At 39.2% G+C, this 14,452-nt stretch overlaps 1 protein-coding gene across 5 annotated transcripts in view; it reads left to right on the forward strand.

The window, feature by feature from the left end:
- Positions 1–14,452, forward strand: part of l1cama (L1 cell adhesion molecule, paralog a) — a 55,715-nt gene that overhangs the window by 8,289 nt on the left and 32,974 nt on the right. The window contains exon 2 of one of the 5 annotated variants that reach the window (XM_047806808.1): positions 628–679. The exons of the other annotated variants lie outside the window; for them this stretch is intronic. The gene's annotated coding sequence lies outside the window, so the exon portion shown is untranslated. The remainder of the gene's footprint in view (positions 1–627; positions 680–14,452) is intronic. 5 annotated transcript variants of the gene reach the window in all.

Below are 14,452 nucleotides of genomic sequence, written 5' to 3' on the forward strand. Positions count from 1 at the left end.
AAATGATCTGAGAGAAAATGAGCTGAGGAAGAATGTAAGACATAGAAAAGGGTGAGGTTACAGTCAGGTTTGTGTGGCTCAGAAAGAAAAAAGTACGAAGCTGAAATGGTTGCAAAAGGAGAATCTTTATTGTCGTAAATTGCATTATGAAACACTTTTCTGAGAGTTTCTGGCACTGGGTATCATCTGACTTCATTGCTTGCTTACAGTTATAAGCAGGTAATATTTCCGTGCCAAATGTTTCTTTTCTTTTTCTTTTCCTTATATAGTCTGTGCATTTTTTCAGTTTTAATCTCTAGTTACCACATTTGTGTGTACATACATACTGTACATACATATACATACAGATGTTAGAGCAGCTGTTGGTGCCCCTAGACTTGAATTATTTGCAAACAAGTTTTTGATTCTTTTCTCAGGTCTCTGAAATGTGTTGATCATCATTCATGTATGTGTTTATGGAAATCACACATTTAGCACATTGGCTTAGTGGTTCATGCTTCGGGGGTTTCCTCCCGTGGTCCAAAGTCAGCTGTCGTAGGCTCTAAATTGTCAATGTGTGTGAATGGGTATGTGTGAGATCCAGGGTGCCTCTCACCTTGTGCCTCAAGCCCCCGGGATAGAATCCAGGTTCCCCTCGATTCTGTGTAGGATAAGTGGATGGACAGAAAAGTGTAGGCAGGTACAAAACAGTCCCATTAACTATTTCAATTTCTGAGATTTTCTTGTGCTTTCCATTAATACCAGGGGCAAAGTTGTTGGAGTCATTATTTTAACAGGTTTTACAGATATACAGTACAGTACAAGGTGACCAAAAAGTCCAAGACCAATGGAAATACACTGAGTAAAATCTTCAAAAGCATGATACAGTGGCTCAGAAAATTTGCATAAGGAGAAACCTATGATGTAAAACATATGATGTAAACAATAAAAAAAAAATGTATAAACAGATTTATCATTGTACAGACAGGCAACAGATAGATAGCGGCATTGAGTTTGACCCCTAAGATTAATCATACCATCATCTTTTGCAAGCACTTGATCCTGATCAGGTTGGTGCAGGATCTGGAGTCCATCACAGGAAAACCTTTTACATACACCCTGGGTGGTATTTTAGTCAACTGCAAGGAATCTCTCACACACACACACACACACACACACACACACACACACACACACACACACACACACACACACACACACACACACACACACACACACACACACACACACACACACACACACACACACACATATAATGTTAGACGCCTTGAGACAAGTGTTAACAGAGATAAGGTGGTTTATTGGGTTTATTGTTATAAAACTCAGTACTCAGAACTCTGAGAATCTGAGAAAAACAAGAAAAAGGGAACCTGTCCTTTAGGAGAGAACAGAGGAACTAAGGCTTAAAATAAAAATGCATGTGCAGGCCCTGTCTGGACAAACAAGACAGACTGAGATCATAAGTCTAGGAGTCAGGAGTCAGCATAAACAGACCTCCACATATATGCAAAACAATATTATAAAATACAATTGATTCTGAACCAGAAGGTTATTTTAATCAAAACACATAATCCTAACCTATGAGCATAAACTTATGTCATAATCATATTCTAAATCAGAACTCTTATACCATAGGTGATAGAGTATCATTGATCATTTTATATGTAGAGATGTGATTAATGTAGGTATTAATATAGGTGGATATCTCATACATAGGTTTTTGTATATGTCATGGTTATCGTATTCATGTGTATGTGTGTATATATATGTATATGTGTATATAGGCGTATGATCAGTGGCAATCATATACAGACAAAACATAGAAAAAGATAGAGAAAAACTCACTCTTTGTAATTGTATAAAGGGAGATTGGGAGATTGGTCCACGAGACATGTCTTCTGTGTGATATGTGACAGGGAAGCGTACAAGAAGTTCTCTGGAGCACATTTTTAACAATAGTTTTGACAAACTATTGGGGGTCACGGGGCGATTCTGTAGAGTCAGGGAAAAAACCCAGACAGGTCAGGTGGATTGACGTAAGAAGGTATAGACGCACCTAGAGGTTCCAGGGTATATATTGAGGAGATTCCTTTGGAGGGGCTGCTCTTGCTCCTGCTTGCTTGCTTTTTTGTGTTTGAACTCTTTTGGGTGGCATGGGGATGCGCTGTTTGGGTTTGTCTTTGATACTTTCGACTTAGAAGTTTTTTCTTCCTTGAGCTCAATGGAAGCAGAGGCTGATCAGCACCAATAAAGAGTTTTGCTCATTCTCATCCAGGTCTGGAAAGTCTTCTTATTATTCAAATACAATATTAGTATTAAGTATAAAGTTTAAAGTATTATTAATTAGTATTAAGTATAATTATTTTAGCATAAAGTGTGAAAGACTATTCCACACACTCGCTATGCTGGGCTTTGTGACCAACCACAGAAACTTGGATCTGTATCATTCCACATATGACGCATATCACGTATTATGATGATTTATTCAATTATCGTGATTGTCACAAACAACACAAGTGTTGATGCCTCCTGCTATTTAAATGTCAGGAATGAAGATGACAAATGATGAGTAGCTGTGCTTAGTCACACAACACACACTCATCATGAGAGCACACAAAAGCCTCCTGGTGTTTCTAGAATCCTGGTGTCCTTATCCTCGCTGCTGCCGACAGGCTAATTAAAGTGTGCATCATTTCAGCATGAAAACAACATCGTACAGGACATTCACAATATTTACACTGGGTAAAGAGAGAGTACTTTCCTCCAGGCTTACAAGACATGGAGAGGACTCGCATTTGTTCGTGTAAACACATTTGTTCTTCTTTCCTACTCTCTTCTGGCTGAGATCTCTTATTTTGCCTAACACACAGTTGGTGAGATTCTTCCCGCAGGGACGTCGCAGTGGAAGCACCTGTCGGCTTTATTTATAGGGATTATGTATGCTATGTTTCTCTGGCTCTCATGTGGAAAGGAACTACAATGAAGTGTTAATTCCTCTAACAATAGCGTTATTATAACTGTTTCTAACACACATGTAGACTGTCTCTCAAGGAAAGCCGCTTCTGCTGCAGTTTCACCGAAGCTCTACGTGGTGCTGTTTTTTTTTTTCTCCTCCCTTGCTCAAATAAACATATTATCAGAAATCCATTACCGTGTAATAATATCACCATATCAGCAATTTGATCTCTGGTCATTTTGTTAATGAGGAGCTTGTAGAAGGCTTTTTAAACTCATTTAAAGAGAGCAGCTTGGCTGTGTGAAGGACACATTGACCTGTCATGTCTGACCTGGAATAAATTACAGATGTCATCTTGATGTCATAATTGCTTTTGGGAGTGGTCAGTCTGCAGTTTTACTTCGATCTCACCCATCTGTTTGGGTGTTTAGGTTGACTGTCCATGCACAATAATGTATATTGACCTGTATTGTATTTGTAGCATTTCAGATCCCTGCATCAGCAATAAAGGGTCAATACAGTTTCTATCAGTTCCCTCTCTCTCACTTCTATCGTCTTCTCTCTGGTTGCTTCTGTGTGTGCGCTTTGCCCCAGCAAAGCCACGACTCGAGGTCATCTCCTGTTGTCATTTCTCATCAGTTTGGAGAGCGAGACAGACAGACAGACAGAAAGGAGATGGGGATTGCTGACCCAAGCTGGGGCGTCTCCAGGAGGTAGAAAGAATTTAGAAAAGGCAAGCCCAAGAGACGGACTGAGAAAGACAGGACAGAATGTCCTCACATTAACACTGTAAAGAAATAGAGAGGGAACATCTTTTGTAAAGCTTCTCTGCTTGTGTGTGAGGTTTTCTTCTCTGGAAAGGTACAGTATATGTAGGACAAGGACAAAAGGTTGCATGGCGGTTTGACGCGTCGCTCCCCATGTGGCCACCAGGATGATTTTTCACTGTGAATGATCTGCTTTCATTTTTTTTTCAGTAAATTGCTTAGGTTTTATGGCGGCTATAAAGGTGTGTGATGTGGTTTAGATGTGTTTTTTGTTATAACTTCCAGCCGGTATCGCAAGATAAAAGCAAGATTAAGAGATTAAAATGCTCCTATTGGTTTGCATGTTTGATTTCAGCACAAAATTAACTTTAGATAGTCTGGAGCTTTTATGTTTTTCTGAACGGTGGGAGGTTCAAGGGCTTTTGTATAACCTCATGTCAGGAAGATGATATGGAATGACACCATCTATGCAGTGTTGTATACCAAAGGAATAAAGCATGATGGAGCATATTGTTATTGGGATGAAGTCACGTTATTGTCCGAAAGTTGATTATTTTCCTATAACAGTAATATTACCATAATAATTTATTGCAGTCAGATCACTGTCTGAGCTGCTCCTATAGAAATCTAATCACCAGTAATACCGTCTGAGCATTCAGCAGTGGAATAAGATTGATTAGAAAGTACATTTACATTTCCAGCATTTTGCAGATGCACTTATTCAGAGCGACTTACATTTTCATCGCAAAGTATATATATAAGCATTACAAACTTTAAATGGACAATAACATATTTGGGTCTAGTTGGCTTGATGATAGCTTAAGAATAATTCTGTATGTTAAATACAATCTATCTACTATTTAATATACTGTATGCTACTTTGCTGATACAAGCCATTTGACTGTTCCATCGCTTCGTACATCATTACTGGCCTGTATGACAGCATGTAAGATTGAAGAATGTCTCCCATCTACTCTGTGAAATGTTTATCTAATCTCGTAAGTGCTGTAAATAAGAAACCATACACCAGCCTAAATGACTTGTGTGTTAAAACCAAGACAATGAATACAGTGTATTGTAGCTGAGTGGGAAATCTCAAGTGGCTTGATTTCAGGAAGACAGAAGTATGGCTAATTAATTGTTATTGCAGCAAATAAAGGTTTTATATTAATATTCAAATTGTAAAAAAAAAAAGGTTGTTGTTGTCCTGAGGGGCTTTAAGAAGTGGGATGCATTAATAGAGGTCTAACCTCCATCTCCACAGGTGACGTTTTTGGTTCCTGCAAGAATTTTAGACAAAGTGCAAGTTTATAGGTAATGTGACTATTTTACAATCTCAAACCTAACCTTCCGTAAAAGCTTCATGAGATTGCAGCTTAGAATTTTCCGCTTGAGTGGAGAACAAGAGAAAACGGAGATGTTCCAGGGAGAACATAGTGACAGATGCAGAGCTAAAGGAGATGAAGTGGAGGATGGGGGAGGGGAATGGGTGGAGCGGCATGCTGCTGGAGTCAGAGGGTTGTCATGGTGATTGGAGTGGAACAAGAAGGCCGGTCAGTATCGACACCTTGCTCAGATCTGCACCATTGAGATGCGCTATGGAACAGTGACCTTCATCAGAGCACAGCCGAGAGTCTTGGTGCGGAAAGAGTGAATTCCGCTGCTGAAAACATCTCATGTGATACCCGGGATGATTTCTGGCAGCGTACTGAACAAACCTGCTTCTTGACTGCAAAGCACAAAACCATTTGAATGGCAGTCAAATCGCTCTCAACTGATGGGCTTGTTTGTATGCATGTGTGGGTGTGCTCATGTCTGTGGCTATGCGTGAGAGAAACAGAGGAGGAGGCGGGAATGTGGTTTAATACCCTGATGAGCAGATGATAATGAACGTGCGGGCAAGCGATAGCTCAGAAGGGATTGGATTCTCGTCCATCCGTCTATGCAAAGCCGATGCTTTAACTCAGCAATGTACTTTCCTTTCCTGTACTGTCCCCCCAGAGGTACTTGAATCAATTAAATCAAAAGCACTTAGAAGTAAGAAAGTTTTTAACAAGATTAATGGGACCAGTGAAAAAACAGGCATCTGGATGTAATAATATCTGATATAATCTCAGCTACATCCTTCCTTTTCACAGCTATGAACAGTATCCAGAGAGAATTTAATAAATTTAATAAAGACTGAAACATGACAGAAGATGTGGGAACAAAACAAAACACTGAAGTTGTATGATGTGGCCCTCATAAACCATACACATATTTATCTGTTTATAGTTACATTCTGTAATTTTTTTTATTTTAAAGTTAATAAACTGTTGTAAAGGGAGGCACGGTGGCTTAGTGGTTAGCACGTTCGCCTCACACCTCCAGGGTTGGGGGTTCGATTCCCGCCTCCGCCTTGTGTGTGTGGAGTTTGCATGTTCTCCCCGTGCCTCTGGGGTTTCCTCCGGGTACTCCGGTTTCCTCCCCGGTACAAAGACATGCATGGTAGGTTGATTGGCATCTCTGGAAAATTGTCCGTAGTGTGTGAGTGTGTGAGTGAATGAGACTGAGTGTGTGCCCTGCGATGGGTTGGCACTCTGTCCAGGGTGTATCCTGCCTCGATGCCCGATGACGCCTGAGATAGACACAGGCTCCCCGTGACTCGAGAAGTTCGGATAAGCGGTAGAAAATGAATGAATGAATGAAACTGTTGTAAAGATTTTTTTGGAAACCTACTCACTGTTACAAAGCTGACACTGAAGACACTGGAGAAATCGAAACCTTCTTAAGGTAGACTTGAACATGTTTTAATTCACATTCGATTACTCAGTGCTCTCATACAAGTGCCTTTGAATGCGTTGTTACTATGGAAACAATAATAGATTAAAACAACACATTAATATAAGCCTATGTTTTGAACTTAAGCTGGAATTACTGTCAAAGCAGCTTTTATAGAAAATGAATCAACACCTTCTGACCAATCAGATTTAAGAATCGAGCAGCTTGGTATAAGCTCCAATTAGTCTAAAACATGGACCCCCTATTAGACATGATTGCTTTTGTACTCATTTGAAATTCACATCACGGTTGTGTTATTTACTTCTTGCTATGCCCCTTTTGACATCCACTTATCAGCAGCATGTTTTTTTTCTTTCTGATACAAATTCTGTGGCTGACTAAAGCAGGCCTTGTCCTGGCCAATAAATTCACATTTCCATATGGAAGAAGATCGCTGGAATAGGTTTGGTTCATCAGGGATTGCGTCTCAAATATTTCCCCTGCACTCTGACTGTAAATGGACAGTGGACACAAGCCAGCATTTACACAACACTTTTCCAGCAAAGCTTAGTCTGGATCATCATGAATTATCCAAACTGGTGGGGACTGATAGCTTGAGAGTGCTGGATGCACTAATGGACCCAAGTAACTACATAAACTACTCAGTTTGCTCATGTTCCCAGTCTGTTGTGATATGCCGGCTTGTAAATTGGTTGATGGTGCAGCGTGTTAGTAATGTAAGATTAGAACGCTGAGGCGGGGGTTGATGAGGGGGTGTGGTGAATGTGTGTGTGTGTGTGTGTGTGTGTGGGGGGGGGGGGGGGGGGTTTAGTCCCTTAGGATTTCCTGACCTTGCCTAGCATGTCAAGCAACCCAGTGACAGCTGGGCTCTCCTTAGCATAGCTCACTTATTACCAGACCCAGGGGAGCACTTATACCTTCACCTACACGCTTGTATGTAACAAAGCCTCATATTCACCCTGTGGAGAATCCCAGCGATTTGTTTTTTAATATGTTAAAAAAGCTTACTACTAATTAATAAATCCATAAATCATGCTTTAAATATAATATATTTTATAATATGATATATGTTTTGAAGAACAGTTAAAAAAACTATTTTCATAATCCTGGAAAAATACCCCTTTCATTGATATTCGGTAAAAGATAACAATACAATATAATACAGCATTAAGGCTCTTTCTGTGACGTTAATTTTAGGATCGATTTCCGTTCTGCTCGAATGGATTAAAGATAAACCTTGCACCCTTTTCGGTGGAACATTACAAGCCTATATTTATCTTCACTGCTTTGCATTTTCCCTTTTCAATTCAGCCGCCGGGCTTTTAACAGGGTTGAAAGACAGCCGTCGTGAAACACCGGTTTTATGTCCTTCAGATATTTCTGTGCTGGTTTGTTGTGTTTATATAGTTTTTGTAAAACTTGTCAAACTTCACAACAGCCCCAAAGCATCAAAGATCCACCAACATGGATTTGCATCTACTTTTATTCAACATGCATTTCTTATATCCTAGTACTTGACACGTGCGGTCAGCTCTCATCTGTCTCTTTTGTCCTAAGTGCTCTTCGTTTTTTTTCAACCTCCCGGAAATGAAGATGAACTGCAATATCATCTTAAATATGAGACCCACAACTTATTTACACCATAAATGGACATGAACGGCACTTTGGCAACAACAGAGCTGTAAGAAACATTGTTGCACATCACATTCTATCACCACCTCTCATTTTATATTATTTCTATTCATTCTTTATTTTATATCCATAAAATAAGAATCTTAATTATTCTGTATCCAAATATTCTGTACAGGTAGAAATCACTTTAGTTATCATGCTACTATTAAAAAAAAAATCATGATTATGTATGTTCTTAATTTTTGAGTATCATATTTATTTATTTATTTATTTATTTATTTATTTATTTATTTATTTATTTATTTATTTATTTATTTATAAATTTATTTTTGAGTATCATTTTTATTTATTTATTTATTATTTTTGTTGCATGTGTGTTGGCTGATGCTCCGCTGCATCTCAGATCTCAAAAGGCTTTCAGCTTCCTCTCCATTATCCTGATGTCTCTGATTCAGTGTCATCATCATTTGCAAATGATTTCATAATGGCTCGTGTGATGGAAGTTTCTTCTGCTATACTTTTTTAGTGCTAAACTGTTTAGTTTGAAAGGTTATCTGCATATGATTATCGTCACTATTTCCAAAATTTTCAGAATTCGTTGAGGTTATGAATATTCATTCATTCATTCATTCATTTTCTACCGCTTATCCGAACTTCTTGGGTCACGGGGAGCCTGTGCCTATCTCAGGCGTCATCGGGCATGAAGGCAGGATACACCCTGGACGGAGTGCCAACCCATCGCAGGGCAAGGTTATGAATATCTCATTTTATATACAGTATGTTTAGATTTTTTTAGACTCAAGATCTTAAATAATTCTTTAAAAATATATAAAATAAAATGTGTGGTTTTAATAAAAAAAAAATCGTTCAATTATACAATACTGTATCATTTAAAAAAACATGACGACTTTGCTAACAATTTTGTATCAATATGAAAATTAATTTGCGGAAGTAGTTTCCTAAAATATCGTATGCTTTCAATGGTCTATGTATTGAAAACAGTAAGCCTACTCTAATTAGCTGTGTGTTTTCTTTTCAGAATAATTGATAACTGTGTTTAATAAGCTGCATCACAATACAATGAAATGTCTTTATCTCTGTAGATATGATGCTCACAGTACTCAAGCTTAGTTTAGTGACGCTGATAGAAGGAAACATACGCACATGCCTAGAGGGCTAAAAGAAAGAGCAGGCTCAAAAAAACTTTTTTGCTAAATGAAATCATGTGAAACAGCTCCTTGAATAGATTCAGAGGAATACGAGTGCGAGATCGACTGTCAGGTCTCTGAACAGCTTTACAAATCTCTCAGGCATGTATCGCAGCTCAGAGAGAGCGAAAAGTGCAAAACTGCACACTTAAGGCTGCTAGTGGTGAAAATATCAAATAACATTAAACAAAAAAACAGTAACACATGAGAAGGTGGAAAGCTTTTTTTTCTGCTTGGTTTGTAATACTCTTGTTTAAAAGTAGATGGATTAGATATAGAGATTAATAATGAAACATTCTATACATGATTATTTAATCCACAGGAAGGAACGACACTGGAAAGTTTAGCACAAGCTGGTGGAAACCGAACACATCAAGCTAGGAGTGTTTGTGGTTGTCTTAGAGTGTGTAATAGTAATAAACTGGTAATAAATTGGTAATAAACTGTTAGTTACATGTCAGCACTTTGAGTAGGTGCTTGTATTTTAACAGCCAATTTGCATTTTTTTTTCAAGTTTGGCATCTGAGCTGTTCGTTTGCATGAATGATGAGATGTGTTTAACTTATTTAAATAGTTTTTATCAAATGTAATGCATAGGGTTTTTTTGTATTATTTAGATGTTAAAATATTGTAAGTTTCATAAAAAGCTTAGGTAAACAAAGTATAACAGAATATCTCAAATGTAAGAGGAAAGAAAATCGTGTTAGCTGAGAATGGGATCGCTGTGGATGGAGCCGCCTGGAGACCGTCACGCTTTCTTTGAACCATTGTCGCGTCAGTCAGCTGTATGCTCGGGTCTTCATCATCGATCATTTAAAGACTTCAGCAGGAAGGAATTAGTGTTAAGTCTGTAATGAACTCTGAATGACTCTGACTTGTTAGTTCCTCAGGAGCTCTCGGTTTCTTAATTCCACTCGACTATAAACTGTTGTAGAAAGGACATTATTTGCATTGACATCAATTCCTGTAGATTGTCACCTAAATGAGGATGAGGTTCAGTTCTGAGACTGGTTTCTTCCTTATACTGTATCATCTCAGGGAGCTTTTCCTAACCACCGTCACCTCAGTCTTGTTCATTAGGAATAAATATTGAGATATTTATTAGAGATAAATACTAATTTAATTAAAAAAAAATTTTTTTTTTTAAATTCTGTATCTATTCTTCTGTATAGCTGCTCTGAGACAATATGAATTGTTAAAAGTGCTGCACAAATAAATTGAATTGAATTGAATGGACTCTTCTTAGTGAGCTGAGCTGGGGTGCACTGAAAAGAGCTGGAAGTCCCATCATGATTGCAGATGTTGGAGTTCCAGGTGTTGAGTTCATGTTGTGGAGGGTGGGGCTGTAGAGTCAGCATGATGGGGCTTGGAGTCCTTTACAACATAATTAACCATTTAGAGAAAATGTGTTTTTTTGTGTCTTCAGTGGTTAATATGTCATGTTCATTTAGGGTGAAATTGTATAATTGGATGCTGCGTGTGTGATTAATCACATGTGGCCAGTCCACAGTACATGGATTTTACTGAATAAATAAATGAGATCATTAGATATATAAAGGACCCTTTTAATGCCCTGAATTGTTCTTCGGTTCATCGCTCCAAGAATCCTACAACAGAGTTTCTCTTTCTCTGTGTTTTCCAGCTGAACCTTTTTAGGAAGCTAAATATCTATCCTTAACAATCCAACCTTTTTTTCCTGATACTGTAATTTATGCTGATTTGTATCGAATGGCCTTAACCCAGTGCTGGAGTATTGATCACTGGGTTTTGCCTTTGTCCACATGTTGAAGGACAAAAAAATAAATATGGTCAGTAGACGCAAAGAGAAAAGTATAAATCATGCACACTGTTATCTTTTTCAGACAATTCATATGCAATCGTTTTGATTTTAGCTACATTTCCCGTTGTGATAGATTTATTGTTGTTCTTTATATTTCTATATTTTCGTAGCTGAAATCATCAAAGTTCATTAATTCTGAATCTGACGATTTTCACAGTGACTCTGCACCTGCTGATGATCTGTTTTGGGCTGTCACGGTATGACAGGTTTTTATTTTTGAGCATCTTTTGAGCAGTGTCACTTGGATTTCAACATCCTCCTTTTTGTTCTAAGATTCTGCTTTAACTCTGAAACACAGCATTGAATCAAATTTTTTAATCTGGAAAACAGCTAGATTGAAAACCCTTTGTGTTTGCTCCTCCACTCTCTCTAGAGTATTTCTTTTTCCAGCAGACACAAAGTGTAGTCGAGTCATACAGCAGCACTGCCTGCTTGCCTTTGTTACACTCTGGGGTTTGTCTGTACGGGTCAGATACACGATCATTGCTCCTCTGGAGTGAGTCTTAATCATGTCTGAATCATACCCAAATCTCTTATAGATCATTTCTTTCTTGTTGTCGCTCCGATCAGCCTCTGCTGAGAACATCTATTCCCTCTACACTCTCATTTTAATGAGTTAGAGCCTTCAATTATTTACAATTTCTTTTATTCTCTACATCATTTATTAAAGCCTGAGGCAAAAACTCAGTAAATAAATATTTTTTCCTAGCCAGATAGACAGACAGACAGACAGACAGACAGAAAGGGCATACAGACAGACAGGGAGGAAGGATAGACATACAGACATACAGGAAGGACAGACAGGTAACAGACATACAGAAAGACAGGAAAGACAGACAAGTAACAGACATACAGACATACAGGAAGGACAGACAAGTAACAGACATACAGACAGACAGGTAACAGACATACAGACAGACAGGTAACAGACAGACAGGAAAGACAGACAGGTAACAGACATACAGACAGACAGATAACAGACATACAGACAGACAGGTAACAGACAGACAGGAAAGACAGACAGGAAACAGACATTCAGACAGACAGGTAACAGACATACAGACAGACAGGTAACAGACATACAGACAGACAGGTAACAGACATTCAGACAGTCAGGTAACAGACATACAGACAGACAGGTAACAGACATACAGACAGACAGGTAACAGACAGACAGGAAAGACAGGTAACAGACAGACAGGAAAGACAGACAAGTTGGCAGACTGACGAGCGTATTTAAAGTTTAAAACATGAAATACATTTGAACAGCTCTCTGTATATGTATCTGTGTTTGTGTGTGTGTTTGCGTGTGTGTATGTGTGTGTATGTGTGTGTGTGTGTGTGCATGTTTGCAAGCCGTGTATCTGACCATGTATCTGCCATGTGTCAGTGTCTTGTGTATGAATAACTGAATCTATGTGCGGGGGCTGTGGAGACCCTGTAGTCATGGAAACCTGGATGAATCGAGTGGGCAAACCCCCCTTTGGCAGTCTTATATATTTTATCAGCTTTTATCCATTCTGATAATAGTCCTCTCATCCAGAGAGGAAGACGGTGGCCGTAGAAAAGATGATATTATTAGATAGAAGGAGAAAGAGGATGAGGAAGAGGATGAGGTAAAGGAGAGAGAGTTTAGAGGCAGGGGAATGATGACTGCAGCTGTTTCATTTCTGAGTGTACGTTTTTTTTCAATCCACCTGTGTACCTCTGTGTGTGCATGTGTGTAAGGGCAGGTCAGTTCTCAGGTGGGTTAAAGATGCTCTGTGTCTTCCAGAGCTGTCTGGCCACATTACAGACCTTTACGAAGACATGGACAGAGCGAGTGCTGGGATGTCCAGTCAATAATACAGCAAAAACAAAAAACTGCCTGTTGTCAGCACTGTGTCTATCTTGGCACATTTTATGACTTTCAAAAGCCGGATAGAGATAAATGGAGTGGAATGAATGAGTGAGTGAGTGAGTGAGAGAGAGAGAGAGAGAGAGAGAGAGAGAGAGAGAGAGAGAGAGAGAGAGAGAGAGAGAGAGAGCAATGTACCAGGTTAAGAGCAAAAGCAGAGATCAACCAGAGAGATTTATATATATATATATAAAGGGAAGTAGCCACTCACTCACTGACTGTACAGTACAGTACACACACACACACACACACACACACACACACACACACACACACACACACACACACACACACACACACACACGCGCGGCCATATCACACAAACACACTTAAAAGGCAGTAACTGAGGCCATGAGGCGCTATTGACTTTTTATCAGCCACAATAATTGCTCTTTTTCTCAAAATGGCTCCACTCAGTGAGATAAACTAAATGTTTATAGACCTAGTGTAATCCAGTACACTCTTATCCAGCAGTGCATTATGGGAAAGCATTATTTCACACGGATGCATTGTACTCCTTGGCATCCTCATTATCACTCGGTTTAAAGTGCCACAGGCTCGTCGTATGCAGATAAGGATTTGCGGAAGACACCCAGACACTGACGGAGTGACAGAGAGACAGTGGCCAGGCTGGTAATATGCGATGAAGGCGAGAAAATGAATTATGAATCCTGGAGAATTCAGGGTAAACCACACTGACATGGAAGGACAGGCTATAAATAATTTATCCTGTAGGGGGGGTCTTTATGAATTACAAGCTACCCTTCACATTGGCAGGTCCATCTCATCTTCTTCTCCCAACTTCAATCAATTTCCTCTCCTTCTCTTCTTCCTCTACCTATTCACTCCTCTCTCACTCCTCTCTCTTTTTTGTTTCATTTCTCTCTCTCCCTATCTTTTCCTCATTGTGGTCTGTCTTTCTTTTCCTGGCAGACAGACAGACCCTTAGGGAGGTCTCAAGGGTCGAGGGCACGCTCGTATTCATTTATCCCCCTTCTCTCCTCCATTCTGACACACATCCTCACAGCTGGAGGGGATAAATAATTAAAGTGAAGGCACGGCAGGACAACGCCCGTGTACGTAAACACACTCCAAGTCTCAGACACACTTTAATTCAGGGTTAAACTATCAGGCCATTTTTGATGCTGCTTATTTATTGAATGGATGCAGGATGAAGTTTTTTCGAGTTTAAACCCTTTTGGATGCTTAATGTGAAAGAACAGAATCTTTTTAAGTGGTTGCTCAGCTGGACAGCTTCAGAAAATGAGGTAATTATGAAAACGATTGCAATTTGATGGCGTTGTGTGATAAGGAGCGAGTGACGTTTGGAATCCACAGGGGCGTCTCCTGTTGCTGTTTCTCTGACAAGAT

Source organism: Tachysurus fulvidraco, chromosome 23 (assembly GCF_022655615.1).
Source record: "Tachysurus fulvidraco isolate hzauxx_2018 chromosome 23, HZAU_PFXX_2.0, whole genome shotgun sequence".
Taxonomy (NCBI): domain Eukaryota; kingdom Metazoa; phylum Chordata; class Actinopteri; order Siluriformes; family Bagridae; genus Tachysurus; species Tachysurus fulvidraco.